Here is a 13,943-nt window from a genome sequence, read left to right as displayed (position 1 = left end):
TTGGAGGCTGCAATTGTTCAGTATATTTTTAAATTAGAGACCATTTAAAACAGTTAATTCAACACAACTAAAGCACAAGAGGTCACTTGTAAAGGAACATAAAAGCATAATTAGAAGAAAAAATGCTGATCATTATGACGTCATATTCACAGCACATTAGAAAAATATTTAAATATTTGAATATAACAATCACATTTCATGATAAAAATCAGGTACACTGACTTCCAGATTGGTAACCCATTATGCCAAATCTGTGAGAGAATTGGGACCAATGTATGTATCCTATAGAAATGAAGCTCATTTTCTGATAGAATAGACAATGTATACCTCTAATTAGTGCCTCATATCAAATTTCAGGGACTATGGATGACCAAATCAAACTGTGCATAATACTTGAAGGGTGCAAGCACACATATGACATTAAATAAATAGCCAGTTATGAAAATAAAAAAGTTATGGAATTGCATAACATAACAAAAAATGACACTGCAAAAAAAAAAAAAAATGCTAAGTACATGCAAACGCACAGTCAAAATAGCAAGCCAAATGCACATGAAAATGTTTGTTAATAATGATTTATAAAATGTCAAAAGGATCAAAACATTTTGCAGATGAATAAAATTTCTGCTTTCTTCCGCATAACAGGAATGACTGTACTGTCAAAAAATGTTTTTCTTCTCCATGCCCAGCTGACTCAGACACACAAACACAGGAACTTCCACATCAGTCCATAGAACAGAGCTTGTCTCAAGCCTCTCAAAATGAAACCTCTCAGAGCAACACATGGTGATATTAGTGATCTTTGCACCCTCAGGACTCTGATATCAGCACTGATATCTGGCACAATCAGCATGACCGTCACTCTACAGAAACTGGTCTGTTCACCCCCAAACCTTATTTTATAAAAACACGCTAATAAGTCTTTGTCTTTCATATTAAAACCTGTGTTGAAGATACATGTGCTGAAGCCTTTTGAATGAAAATGGCATGATATTAACTTCTGAATGTTCTTTTTCTCGTGAATAGTGAACATAAACCAACCAAAATTATGCAAACTAATTTTGATACCTCACTGTCTCATAAATATGACAGCTGTATAAACCATTTCAACATATGTACATATATAAAACACACAATATACAGGTACATACGTATGGCTAATATTTCTATGTTTTTACAGTCCTTTCCTCAAAGAACATAACTTATAAACATTACTCATGAATGAAGGAGAATTCAGAAAACCAAAATGAAAAGACTTTTTTTTTTTTTAAAGATGTCTGGGCATCCAAATATTTACAATATCACAGATATTTACAGTGTCACAAGGTTTCAAGTAGTTTAGCTCCAGGTTCTGAGTCAAGGCCAACCAGACTCTTTCCCATAGACATGGTATTCAATGCTCGCTAAAAATAAAATGAAATAAAAAAGAAGAAAATAAACAAAGTTTTACTAACATCAATACTCGATGAGGCCCTTTTCAGGTAGAAGTGTTGTTTGACATTAAGCACTACTTTTGAGAGCATTCAATATTACATGCAGTTATCCCCTTCCCATTTTTTTTTTTTACCCCTGGCACCTGTGAAATTTAATGTAGATGTATGCACATCTTGTCTTTAACACTTCCACAGACAGCCACAGTGAGACTGATAATTCCTATATTCCTGATAACTGTATTCTAAACACATTGTCTGATTTTTATTTATGCTCGTTACAAATTGTAACACAATACTGAACAGACACGGTAAAAAAATGGATATACAAAATGTCACAAGCACACATACATATTAGTAGCATGTGCATGTGCACACTGAAGTACAGAATCCATGAGATCTTTGAGAATTAAACTGTATCACTAAACAAAAACTGTACTAGTTTAGTATACAATCCAAGCAAAATCTTCCAAAGCTTTAAACTGTTATTGATGAGAGGTGATATTTATCTTGAAAAGAAAAAGACATATGAGAGTAAACAACAGACAATGCCTGTGGATGATAAAAATTAATAAACTGAAATGACTGTGATTTTGGGTCTGGTCCTGCATCTCCACTACTGCATTAATCACAAGGGAGTGTAAATGTCCCTCAGCCAAAGAACAACAAAAAAAAAAAAGAATAAAAATATTATCCACATGAGCGCAGTGATAAGATCTGGAATGACGATTCATATTTACCTCAGACATTGTACAAAGCTAGCCTACATTATTATTTCTCATTCCATCTGATAGATATAACAGATCCAGCTAATAAGGTTGCGTTCCCACAAAGAGACAGAGTCAAAAAAATATATTAAAAAAACAACTAATGCAACTAAGATGTCAGAAAAAAAAAATCATAAATCAAGAACATCCTTGAAATTAGATTAATTTCCCAGAAACATCAAATTTTCCATCTGCTGCATATGATTTAAAAACATTTGATGCCTTTGCTCCGTTTCAGGCTTGTTATCCTCACAGGGCAGCACAATATAAACAATACCCAGCAGCCTTTGCAGTAGAACTCATCATTACATCTTTGCCTCTGCCCCATCTCTCTCTGTCTCTCTCTCTCTCTCTCCATCTCTTTCTCTCTCTGACCCCCCCCTCTCTCTCTCCCTTAAAAGTTTCAGTGATCTTACTGAGCATATCGTTTAATTTTTGTTTTTGCATCTTTGGCCACAGCAACACGGCAAATAAATTCAGATGGAAGACAAAACAATAATTATCATCATTTTTAAGGTTCTAACAAAAAAAGGCTGTCCATTCACACCAGCAATGCCAAGGCATAGGGTCTCTCTCTTCTCTCTCTCACCCACACACACACACACACGCACACACACACAAAGCAGGTATATTCACACATAAACACACACACAACTATACAGGTACAGTACATATTGTGTTGTGTCTTACATGGTAGATGTAAAAGGTAAAGCAATAAACAATAAAAAGTATATATTAATATTTTCTATATTTCAAAATCAATTGTAGAAGGGCTTATTCATTCAGAACTGAATTCAAATAAAAGGTATATAATGCATTACATATTTTAAGAAAGCATTTTCTGGACATTTTAGGAATTGAAGGTAAGGTTGGCAATATTTGGAATATTTCTTATTTTCAATGGTGATTTTAAAATTTATAATCAATATTTTGCTGAATATTAATACTATATTGTAAAAAAAAAGGTGCCACACACACACGCAGATACACACACACACACACACACACACACTTGCGCACACTCACACACACACAGACAAGAAAAAAAAATAAACTTGTGTCGCCAAAGTAATTGTGCTTGCCATATTTAATATGAAATACTCACAAATATCATTATTCAAAGTACTTCAACATTGAACTACTTTTATTTCCAAAACATTCAGCATAAATTGAAAATCCAAATTTTCAGTAGCCAGGACAGAGATGGCTCCTCTATTCCACTGTCTCAGAAGTGGCAGTGTTTCTGCATGTCAAGGACTCGTGCTTTGCACACATTTGTTATTACAGAAATATTAATGCAACCATAAATGTGAACTGTGGATTTAGAAAATAATTTTCCTCGTGCAGCATTACAGCGATCAAAAGAGTCATTGATACACAGTTCCCAGGCACATGAGCTTGTGACACAGGGTAGTACAGAGTGAAGCAAAAGGAGATACTCGATTCCTGCAGTGCCATGACTTCGGCAGATGATAATAAAAGACTACGCAAGCACAGTCAATCCTGCACAGGTATGAATGACTGCGCCTCTTAAACTCTTAAATCAGGCATTAATCCTGGATTTTAAGAGTCAGAGAATAGCCGGGTTCTTCACATTGTAGTAAGAAGGGTTTAGGCCTTCGCTGACAGACATGTCTGCGGCAACAAAACAGTTTCTAACGCAAGTGGAGGCCTACCAATGTAAGTATAATACCACACCATTATACCATAAACAAAAATATTACGGGGTTCCTTCTTAAAATGTAGATGCTAGAAAACAGTTTGAAGAGATTAAACGTCATCCTTCATGCTTTAACCAGTGTGGTTCAATATCATACACAAATTTTTTTTTGTGATTCAAAATTTTATTTACAAATAATTATCGGTATAATTCAAAACACGGCAGTCCGAAATCATGCACATTTGTGAAGACAGCAGTCAAAGTACATGTCATAATAATCTGTCTCATGCTACAATTTTTATTTCTTTTTCTTCTTGTACTATCGGTTCAAAATCACCATTTTAACAGAATCACTCTTCTCACTTAAGCATCATTCACTGGAAAAAATTTGTAAGTAAAACTAGGTGTGGCGGTAATCGGGTTGTGCTGCCACATTTAGACTACACTGTTAGCTTAATTTTTATATATACGTTTCACTTTACAGAGAAGGTGCCATCATTTAAACCTGCAGGGTAATTTTACTTGAACTCGGTTTATTCTCTGGATGGTAGAAGGCCTGCATTCTGCAGAAATCCTACATGAGACCAAACACTGTCTGTTTCCCAAGGTTTCCCCCCTTGGACACCGCCACTGTTCCAGACAGTCGCAATGAAGGCCAAGATTAGCTGCACAGATAGCAGCAGACTCAAACGTATTAGGAACCCAGAGCCTCTGACCACAGCTCTGCATAAATCAAAAATCTCACCTCGCTCTCACATGCACACACACACACACACACACACACACACGCATAAATATACACATGGATGCACATATGCATGCATGTACACACACAAGTATGCATAGACACACACAATACACAGATACACACAAATGTGCACACACACACACACACATACACACACAGAGGCACACATACACACACTCACTCATACACACACACAAAATCCAGGGATGAGGGCTTAGGGTTGTGGTGGGGAGGGGGTGCCTGGTGTGGTGTGCTCACTCTGATAAATCTGCCCGCACAGTATGGGACCTGAGTTATCATCTGTGATATAAAAAATGACAGGGGAGCCGAGAAAAAAAAATCATTGCAATTGAGGACAGGACGAGAGAGAGAGAGAGAGAGCGAGAGAGAGAGAGAGAAAGAGACACAGAGAGAGAGAGAGAGAGAAAAAGAGAGCGAGAGAGAAAGAGAGAGAGAGAGAGACTACAGGGAGAATACGTCAAAGCAAGCCAGCATCACTGCCTCACACACACATACACAGACCAAACAAACACCTCGGCTATTCCAGGCATTTCTAAGAACATCACTGGGAACGACGCTCTGGCTGTGGCCCAGGTGCAAGTGTGTGTGGTGTGTGTGCATGCGTGCATGTTTGTGGATGCTAATGTCCTTGTCTCCTATGCATTTCTGTAAGGGTGAGAAAGATCAGCACGCTGTCGGGTGGTAAGTACCAGAATACAGCATGTGTTCATTGATAGACTGTATATGACAATGCTTTTGTGTATTTATATTACCCATTACATATATATTAAACAATATGTACTATCGAGAAATATTTATCAATTTATGCAATTATTTATCATTTAATATTAATGATAAAATATTAATGATGTCTGCATTATAGAAAAGGTGTGCTCATGCTGATAATATTGAAGGATAATTGGATGTGTGTAAAATTGTGAAAATGAGGTATTTCAGAGATTATTCTGTGCCAGTTCTCATAAGGCAGTCCTGCTGCTGGTTTCCCCGTTCTGTTTCCAACGCATTTCACTATCAAAATAAATCAATGTCGCCACAGAAATATACGGACAGCCATGATGGATGGGCAAAATTTTTGTGTTGATGTCTTGAGTGTTGCTGAGAATTTTTCTGGTCCTAGCTTTTCGGTTTTCTGTTGCGTCTGTGCGTAAACATGACTAAGTGCTGACAAACCTAAAGTCCAAACCTTTCACTTCAGGCCCAGAACACCACAACAGTTCATTTTGTGCACTTCGCTTTAGCGCAGAAAATTTTACATGTTACAACTGTGTATACATATATATACACATATATACATATATACATACATATATACACACACACACACACACACATATATATATATATATATATATTAGTCACATACACATATATAAATGTTACTTATATGAAATCATACAAAAATAAAATTTGTGATTACATATTAATCACTGAATAAAAAAATCATATTAGAGTTAACCAATGGTACAAAATGCAACACATTTATTTTTTTTTTACAAAAAAAGATTCATTTTCCAAATTCAAATATTAAATTCAGCGCACGTGAAGCGGCGAAACGTAGCATGACAGCAGCGGACACCATGTTTGACTGCATGCATGCATAGTGCTCAGGTGTGCTTAACGCACCTGGACCTGCATGCATGCGCCCGGGGTCAGCGACGCAGTGACCCCCTCAGTGTGCAGCATGTCACCACAGCACACGTCCTGTGTTGGTGTGTTTGTACGGCATGCGTGCCTGGCCTGCCTGCCTGTCTGTCTGTCTGCCTGCTGCAGCACATCTCTCATTCCATGCATATGCAGATGGAAAAATGGCCAAATGGTGACAGATTTTTCCCTTTATGGGGAAAGCCCCATCCCCCTACGGTCCCTTTGGAAAGTAAACCTTGCCCCCAACACAATCCCAAAAGTACCACTCACACACACACGATCCCTGACCACTTGACCCAGCTGCCTTAAATCAAAAGTGTCATTTTAATATAAACGCATCCAAAATTCACACGCAACGCATTCACGCACGTACGCACGCACGCACGCACGCACACACACACGCACGCGCACACAGGCACGAACACACACACACATGGAGCAAGATTTCATGCTGACACACATACACACACACGCACACACACGCACACACACACAGTTCATCAGCAGGCCCCATTCCTAAATCCCAACCTGACATCCAGCATTTTCACCTGCTCCCGCCTAGCGGGATCAAAACAGGAGCACGTTTCCCTCCAACTTGCGAAAGAATCAATACTTTCTGCAGCAAAACGCCCAAGTCAAAGAGTCAAGCATCATACTGTACTTCAAGAAACACAGTTCCAACGAACAAAAAAAAAGAAGCAGGTACTGACCTTTCTCTCTGTTCGTTTCATTCCTTTCTGATGTCCAGTCCTCACTTTTCGCCTGCTCCTTGCCCCCTACCTATTCGCCATTAGCCGGACCGGCTCCAGTACAGCACTACTGTAGTGAACATTAGCCTGTTTCCCACCCCGCTCCTCTTGTTCAGACTGCAGCAGATCTCCCCTCCTTAAGAGGACGGGGAATATCGTGGTTATTTAGAGGCGGCAGCGCGGTACCTGGGGTTGCAGACAGGCTGGCTAAAGCGTGAGGTTAAATCCACAGTGCACTCTCTCTCACTCACTCACAGACTCACGCAGGCAGGCAGGCACACACACACACACACACACGCGCTCACGCACACACACAGAGACACGCGCGCGCAGACGCTCACGCACACACGCGCCGGCACATGCTCTCCCGCTCACTCGTGGCAGGCGCCGGCACAGACGCAGACACACGCGGCGCACTCCCAGGTCCCGGTGCCTCGGCTGGGATGCCAGGCACAGGCAGAGCCGATTCGGAAACGCACGGGGATACACACACGGAGACGGGATGGCAGTCTCCGCTCTCAGTCTCCCTCTCTCTAAGTGTTTAGAAGACAATTTCAACAAGGGATTGCTCCCAATCTACTAGGGTGATCCACATGGATGAGTTATAATATGCTTGCCTCTCTCTCTCTCTCTCTCTCCCTTGCTCTCTCTCTCTCTCTCTCCCTCTCTTACTCTCTCGCTCTCATGCTCTCTCTCACTCCCTCTCTCTCATTGCTAGTTGTTTTAGCCTATTATCGAGACGTCAGCGGTCTCCGTACCGGAGGAAACCCTTCCTCTCTTGGAGTCGGTCCTTCTCCCCCCTCTGAGGGTGGGGTGTGGGGGGTTAAAGAGTGGCTCCGGCTGAATGCCTATTAGTTAAATTTATTATTTATTGCCAAGATGTCTACTTTTTTTTTTTTTTTTTTTTTTTTTGCTGGTAGATGAGAGGGAGGGTGGGAGAGGCAAGGCCCAAGAACAGTAGTGGAGGGGGATGTGGGGGGGGTATGGGGGGGGGGGTGAAGTGGAGGGGGCGTTCAGGATTTAGAAAGAGAGCCTGGAGGGAGGTGAAAAGAAACAAGATATTAATTTAATTTATTTATTTATTCAATATCCCTGTTTCTCCTGCCCCTCCCTTTCCAGACCCCTATCCCATCGAGTCCTGCTCCCCCCCCCCTTTTCATCCCTCCCCCTCCCCTCTGTCAGCTATATGACAGCACTGCTATCTGTGCTGGGCTGTCCAAAACTGGCCTGCTCCTCATTTTTCATCACCTCAACTCTTTAATTCTCTCCTCTTTTAGATCTGCGTGTGTGTGTGTGTGTCAGAGAATGAGAGAGAGAAGTAAAGACAGAGCCGTTTCAATGTCCATCTCTAAACACCTCCGTAACCAACTACTGGACAACAGGTCTACTTTTGAGGTTTTATGTCTGTCCCTTTCATTGCCAGCCTGTACTGTTTCCTGCTTTACGTTTGATGGAATGTTCAGCACAAGGCAAACAAATAAGGGTGGTATATAAGGGTTTTTTTTTTAAACTACTTCAAGGGAACTTTCTTAGTCTCCATCACCTGCATGAGCAAGATCCTGAAGGCAAAATGATTGAAGAAATCAATGAGATCACACAAGAGAGAGGTTACATTTTCCAAATGAAGTCTGTCAGTCCTAAAATACAAACAAAATAGAACGACCAAAAATATAACAGAGGGCAAATCCTCCAGATCACGACACACCATGAACACGAACATGGCTGTTTGCTTCAGCTTCTTCCGACTGAAGACGTCAAACGATTTAAAAGCAGTATCAAATGAACACAATTTTAGTAAAGCTCTGACTGATTGTGCTTTAGCTGTAAAACCACATCAGGAACACAAGGCCCGAACCTCCAATTTCGGATTCGTTACATGGACGACCAGCGTGGCCAGATACAGCGGCAAACAGAAAACAGTCCAAACCGTATATGGGAAAGCATACATGAGCGGCACAGGACAATGGAACTAATAATAATAATAATAATAACAACAATAATAATAATAATAATAATAATAATAATAATAGTGTAAGCAGTAAGTGGCAGGCGGGCCTACAGGCCTCAGCGAGCAGGGGGGGGAACATCGCACAGCAAGCGCGGGAGTTATAAGTCACGACCGGGCGCCCACCCCCTTCAGACCCTGTCAGCACAGGTTCGGGGAGGTTGCGGTTCCTCTGACGAGAGCCACACGCAGCCGCTTTCCGCGCCATTCGGAGTTCAGCTAAAGGAGGTCAGTGGGCCTCCCCTGCACACCTGCCTGTGCTGGGGACCCCAGCGAGGGACGGCTGGGCCGGGGGGGGGAGGATTACGATGCGTCTTACTTTACCGGCGTATTCTTAATACCTGTTTGCGAAAGGCAAACGGCGATGGAAAACTGCACGGCAATGTTCGTGTGAAACTGTACATTTCCAGTGCAGTAGAAAAAAGTAGAACAAAGCCGGGTCTTAACAGTCAGCCTCCCTTAAACCAATTTAAAATCTTAAACATCTGACATATTATTTTTTACAATTTTTTTTTTTTTTTACAAAATAACTAAAAATTCTAAATTCAATCCTCATTTATATTACTAACGATAGCCATAATTCCCATCTCAGGCAGCCGGAGCGGACTCCCCCCTGCTTTGGTCCCGTCCGAGCCCGTTTCAAAGGCAGGACACCCAGCCTCGCTCCGTCCTACGATCACCTTCAAGCCGCTGTCAGCTCCAACATTTTAAAAGCACAAAAAGATATGGATTGGCTAAAATTAACACGAAGGATAATAAATATTAATGAGCTCCCATGTTACCCGTGACTTTTAAATGGGCTAAGTATAAACCAGTGTGGTGGAAGGAGACCTGTTAATGTTCCTTTTCAATTAGCTGCCATGGCAACGCGTTGCCTGGTCCATTGTCTGTGTCCTGTGTCCTGCTGCGACCAACTAACCTGCTTACACCTCAGCACCCTTGATGTGCAACACGGGGATCTTTCCTGCAGTAAATTCACTCCTGACAATTCTGCTTTAGCCATTACCACTTATTTCAATCAGTTTTTGAACTTCTTTCTTTTCACTTTCTTAAATGGCATTATTATATATTATTAATTTTTCTGAATTATTACTCATTTTCTTCAAAACATGAAATGCTTTAATTCACATTTGAAGTACTCATCAAGGCCAGGCAGGGAAATGAATGTGGAAAGATACATTATATTTGCAAAAATGCAAAGAGCGCATTAAAAATATATAGCAATAATAAAATATTAACTATTAATTTCAATAAGATAATTTGCCCTGGCAAAAACTCCCTTTTCATTAATTCTATCACTTCATTTTTTTCCTGAAGACTACCACTCTACGGTTGCTCGACTGCTTATATAAAACATATGGTCATTATGCCTAAAATATAGCACATTTAATGCAACCGTAATTTTGCAAAACCCTCTAGAATATATTGTATTTATGGTTTTATTGGACAGAAAACCAAAACACACATCAAGATTGTAATCACAGATCTAACCTTTTTCGCAGATGGAATATAAACCTGCACTACACATACCAGGCTTCATACCAACACACCACCTGTACTCCGTTACAACGTCAAGTTTCTGCATCTCTGCAATAAAAAGCACAACAAAACGTTGCCATGAGTGAGGTCCCTTCTTATCTTAGTTAACCCAGATACCCTGTACACATGCCCTGTAGCAGGGCAGGGCAGGGCAGGGCAGGGCAGGGCAGGGGAGAAAGCCACTATAAGAGAAAGCCAGGGATTCGTCTTATTTTAACATGCACATCCATTGTGAAGAGACTGCTAAAATAAAGTGTACTCTGGAGTCGGGTGAGTTTTAAAGGGGCGCACACAGGAGCACACAGGAGCCCAGGTTCATTTATCACTGACCGATAACAAACTCTGCTGTACGTGCATGTTTTACATCTTAATGTACTCACTTCGTTTTTTAAACTGCGAGAGAATTTAATTCTCGTTTGACCTCCAGAATGCTGTTAGTTTCATTCCCAGTTTTTTTAAAAACTATAATATTCTTAGCATCTAGTTTAAATTCAAGTTATCCAATTTAACCTACCTTGGAGAATATCCACAGTGAACAATACATAAATGAAATCTGCAGTAAATGAAAAGACTTCTGCACTTTTTCCCCATCAACAAACAAAATTAAACTTGTCATGGAGACCAAAGTCATAAACAGTTTTTTTTTCCCCCCAGAGTATAAAAAAGCACCACAGTGATACACGGAAACAGTCATTCGCCGGTATGACTGCCCTGCCTCTGAGGTGTAAATGTGGGACAGCATCCCATGATCCTTCAGGGCATTTCACCCAGTGCTGGCTGAGGGATGTCCAGGGGTCAGTAGGGCAGGGGAGAGGCATTTATTCCCACACCAGCAGCTAACGCAAACCGTCTGCGCAGGCTCACACGATGATAGTGATGGTGACAAAGCAGCTGACTCAGAGAGTGTGTGTGTGTGTGTGTGTGTGTGTGCATACATGCCAGTGTGTGTGTGTGCGTGTGTGCGTACATGTGTGTGTGTGTGCATGTGTGCTACAATTCCAGGATTCTCCCTTTACCGCTGTCTACCCCAGAGCTGGAAATGGTTCTTTTTGGATGTAATTATCGCGTGAGAGAACGGAGGGTGACTGGGGGGACGGGGAAACAAAAATAAGGAGAAAATGGAGCAGTGGGTGCGACGGAGGAGGATCAGATGGCGAAGCTGCGCTGCTGTGTCCGCGAGCGAGCTAGCACACGAGGACCGCTATTGCCCGAAATCCCAATTGCTTTCTGAAGAGCTCTCCATTGTCTGCTGCGATGAACTTGAGCCCCGGCCTTCAACCCAGGGGTCCACCAGTCTAAACCTCCTCTCCCCGCCCCCCCCCCCCCCCCCCCCCCCGTGCCTGCTCCTCACACGCTCCAGCTGCCGCCCGCCATCGCCGCGGCGCTGCACAGACACCGCCGCTTTTCCACGCCTCCCCGCGCAGCTGTATAAAACCGCCGTAATGAGGGAGCAAGAAAATGGCCGCCTCCACTGACACATCTGCTTACAACGAGCAGACAAGAGCCAGGGGGAAAAGGTCACCTCTCCTATTCCTACACCATCTCCCCGTCTCTCCCTCTCCTCTGTATTTTATTTTTTCCTTATTCCCCCCCTCTGTTTGCCTCCTCTCTCTCCCCCCGCCCCCCCGGTCCCCCCCCCCCCCCCCCCCCCCCCCCCTTTTCTTTCATTTCCAGCTCCCCTCTTGCACCTTCCATCTCCCTCCCTGGTCATTTCCCTCTCCCCCTCTCCCCCTCTCCCCGTTCGGCATGCGGACGCACTCATATTATTTAAGAGACAAAGGGAGGGAATCTTGGGAAGAGACAGGTGGCTGCATCTGAGTGATGAGAAAATTACGGGAGTGAAATCCAGCCTCAAAAAAAACTCCCCTTCATCCAAGATAATAAAAATAAGAAAAGAAATGGAAATCAAGGCCCCCGCCTTCCCTTCCAGGGCACACGGCTGAAGGAGAAGACCGGATCCCCCGTCCATAAGACTTGAATTCCCCACGGTGACAGACATATATTTCTCCCTGCACTTATTGTTTCTGTGTCCCCTCTATACATTTTTTACCCCGTGTCTGTAATGCGCGGAACACGTGAGGTACGCCTCAGAGCGCGCGGTTCGCGTCGTTCCGAATGGAAAATCAGCGGAGAAATAAGGAGCGTTTATTTCTAGGAATTCTGAGAAGATGCGGGGGTTCGGCGGGGGCCTTGGAGGGACGGGGTCCACGCTAAAACTGTAAATCACTCAATCTGCGGGACGGGCCGTGTGTCCCGGACCTCATTGGTTCCCATTTCGGCCGCAGCGAGCGGCCGGGGCTAACCGTCTCCCCGCTGGACCGGACGCGCTGCCCAGCGAGGCGGGCTGGTGGCGGGAGGGATAATGAGGCAGGGACATTTCTGATTTTTGTTTCGCCCTAATGGCCTAACGGCGAAGCAGCTTCCTCCCTCCTCCTCCTCCTCCCTCCCCCTCTGCCATTCACCCCCCTAAAAACACCTAAACAGAACGGCGGGAGCCTTTACCCGAGGTACACGCACCGCCTAATTCATTTGGAAATATACCCCTCCAAAAATGTGTTATAATCAATGTCATATTCAAACCTGATCACAAAATTTTTTGGGGAAATTTTTTCTTTGAAATAAGAAATAAAATACCATTAATAGTACTCATTCCCCTAGACCAAAAATAAAATAAAGCCTTACTGGCTCTTTTTGCTCCAAATAAAAAGAAATGGGTTCTTTTTTCAAAATCAAAAAAAGTTGTAGCAGTTATGACGTGATGGGAAATACACAATGTGATTCTGTAGGGGACAATACGTTTGCTTAGAAAAGAAATAAGACCATCTCAAATACAAAGGGCACTCGCTGTTTACAAGAACCATTTGCTGTTACTCTGTGATAAGAGAATTAAAGCCTTGTTCTCATATTTTCCCGCCTGGATACCACAAAGGTTCAATGCAACTTTATAGTCGCTTATTTTTTAATTTAACAGCACGAAACATGCAAATGACCAGGTTCAATTGTTTTAATGAAAACTGCTTTTGAAATTGTGTCATGAAACAAACACATTTCCAACACGTTGATTGAGTTTACCAATATGACAGGTAATTATAACAGGCCTGACCTTGGCTCACATGATACATTTGTGTAATATGAGGCATATGAAACCATATGTGTTTGCATACGTTAGACCGCACCACTGTCAAACTATCTGGACGGCCCTGAATAAAATATCCCTGAGTCTATTAGGCAAAATAGCCTGAGGTGTGAGGTGTTTTCAGACAGCAGAAATATTACAATAAACCAATTACAATAAGGCAATCATGCCTCCAATCAATTATTTATGGATTATATTTTTCAGAGACTGTATAAAATGCCTTGTATTCTTTTCAAAAGTGTAC

The 13,943-nt window shown here is 42.2% G+C and overlaps 1 protein-coding gene across 3 annotated transcripts in view; it reads right to left on the bottom strand.

The window, feature by feature from the left end:
• The window catches only part of zfhx3 (zinc finger homeobox 3), a 231,430-nt gene extending 223,820 nt beyond the window's left edge, over positions 1-7,610 (bottom strand). For all 3 annotated transcript variants that reach the window (XM_035396651.1, XM_035396656.1, XM_035396653.1), the window contains exon 1: positions 6,981-7,610. The gene's annotated coding sequence lies outside the window, so the exon portion shown is untranslated. The remainder of the gene's footprint in view (positions 1-6,980) is intronic.
• Between the last annotated feature and the right edge of the window lie 6,333 nt (positions 7,611-13,943).

Source organism: Anguilla anguilla, chromosome 16, assembly GCF_013347855.1.
Source record: "Anguilla anguilla isolate fAngAng1 chromosome 16, fAngAng1.pri, whole genome shotgun sequence".
NCBI classification, from domain to species: domain Eukaryota; kingdom Metazoa; phylum Chordata; class Actinopteri; order Anguilliformes; family Anguillidae; genus Anguilla; species Anguilla anguilla.
The sequence above is the reverse complement of the archived record's forward strand: the minus strand, read 5'-3'. Positions and strand labels throughout refer to the sequence as shown.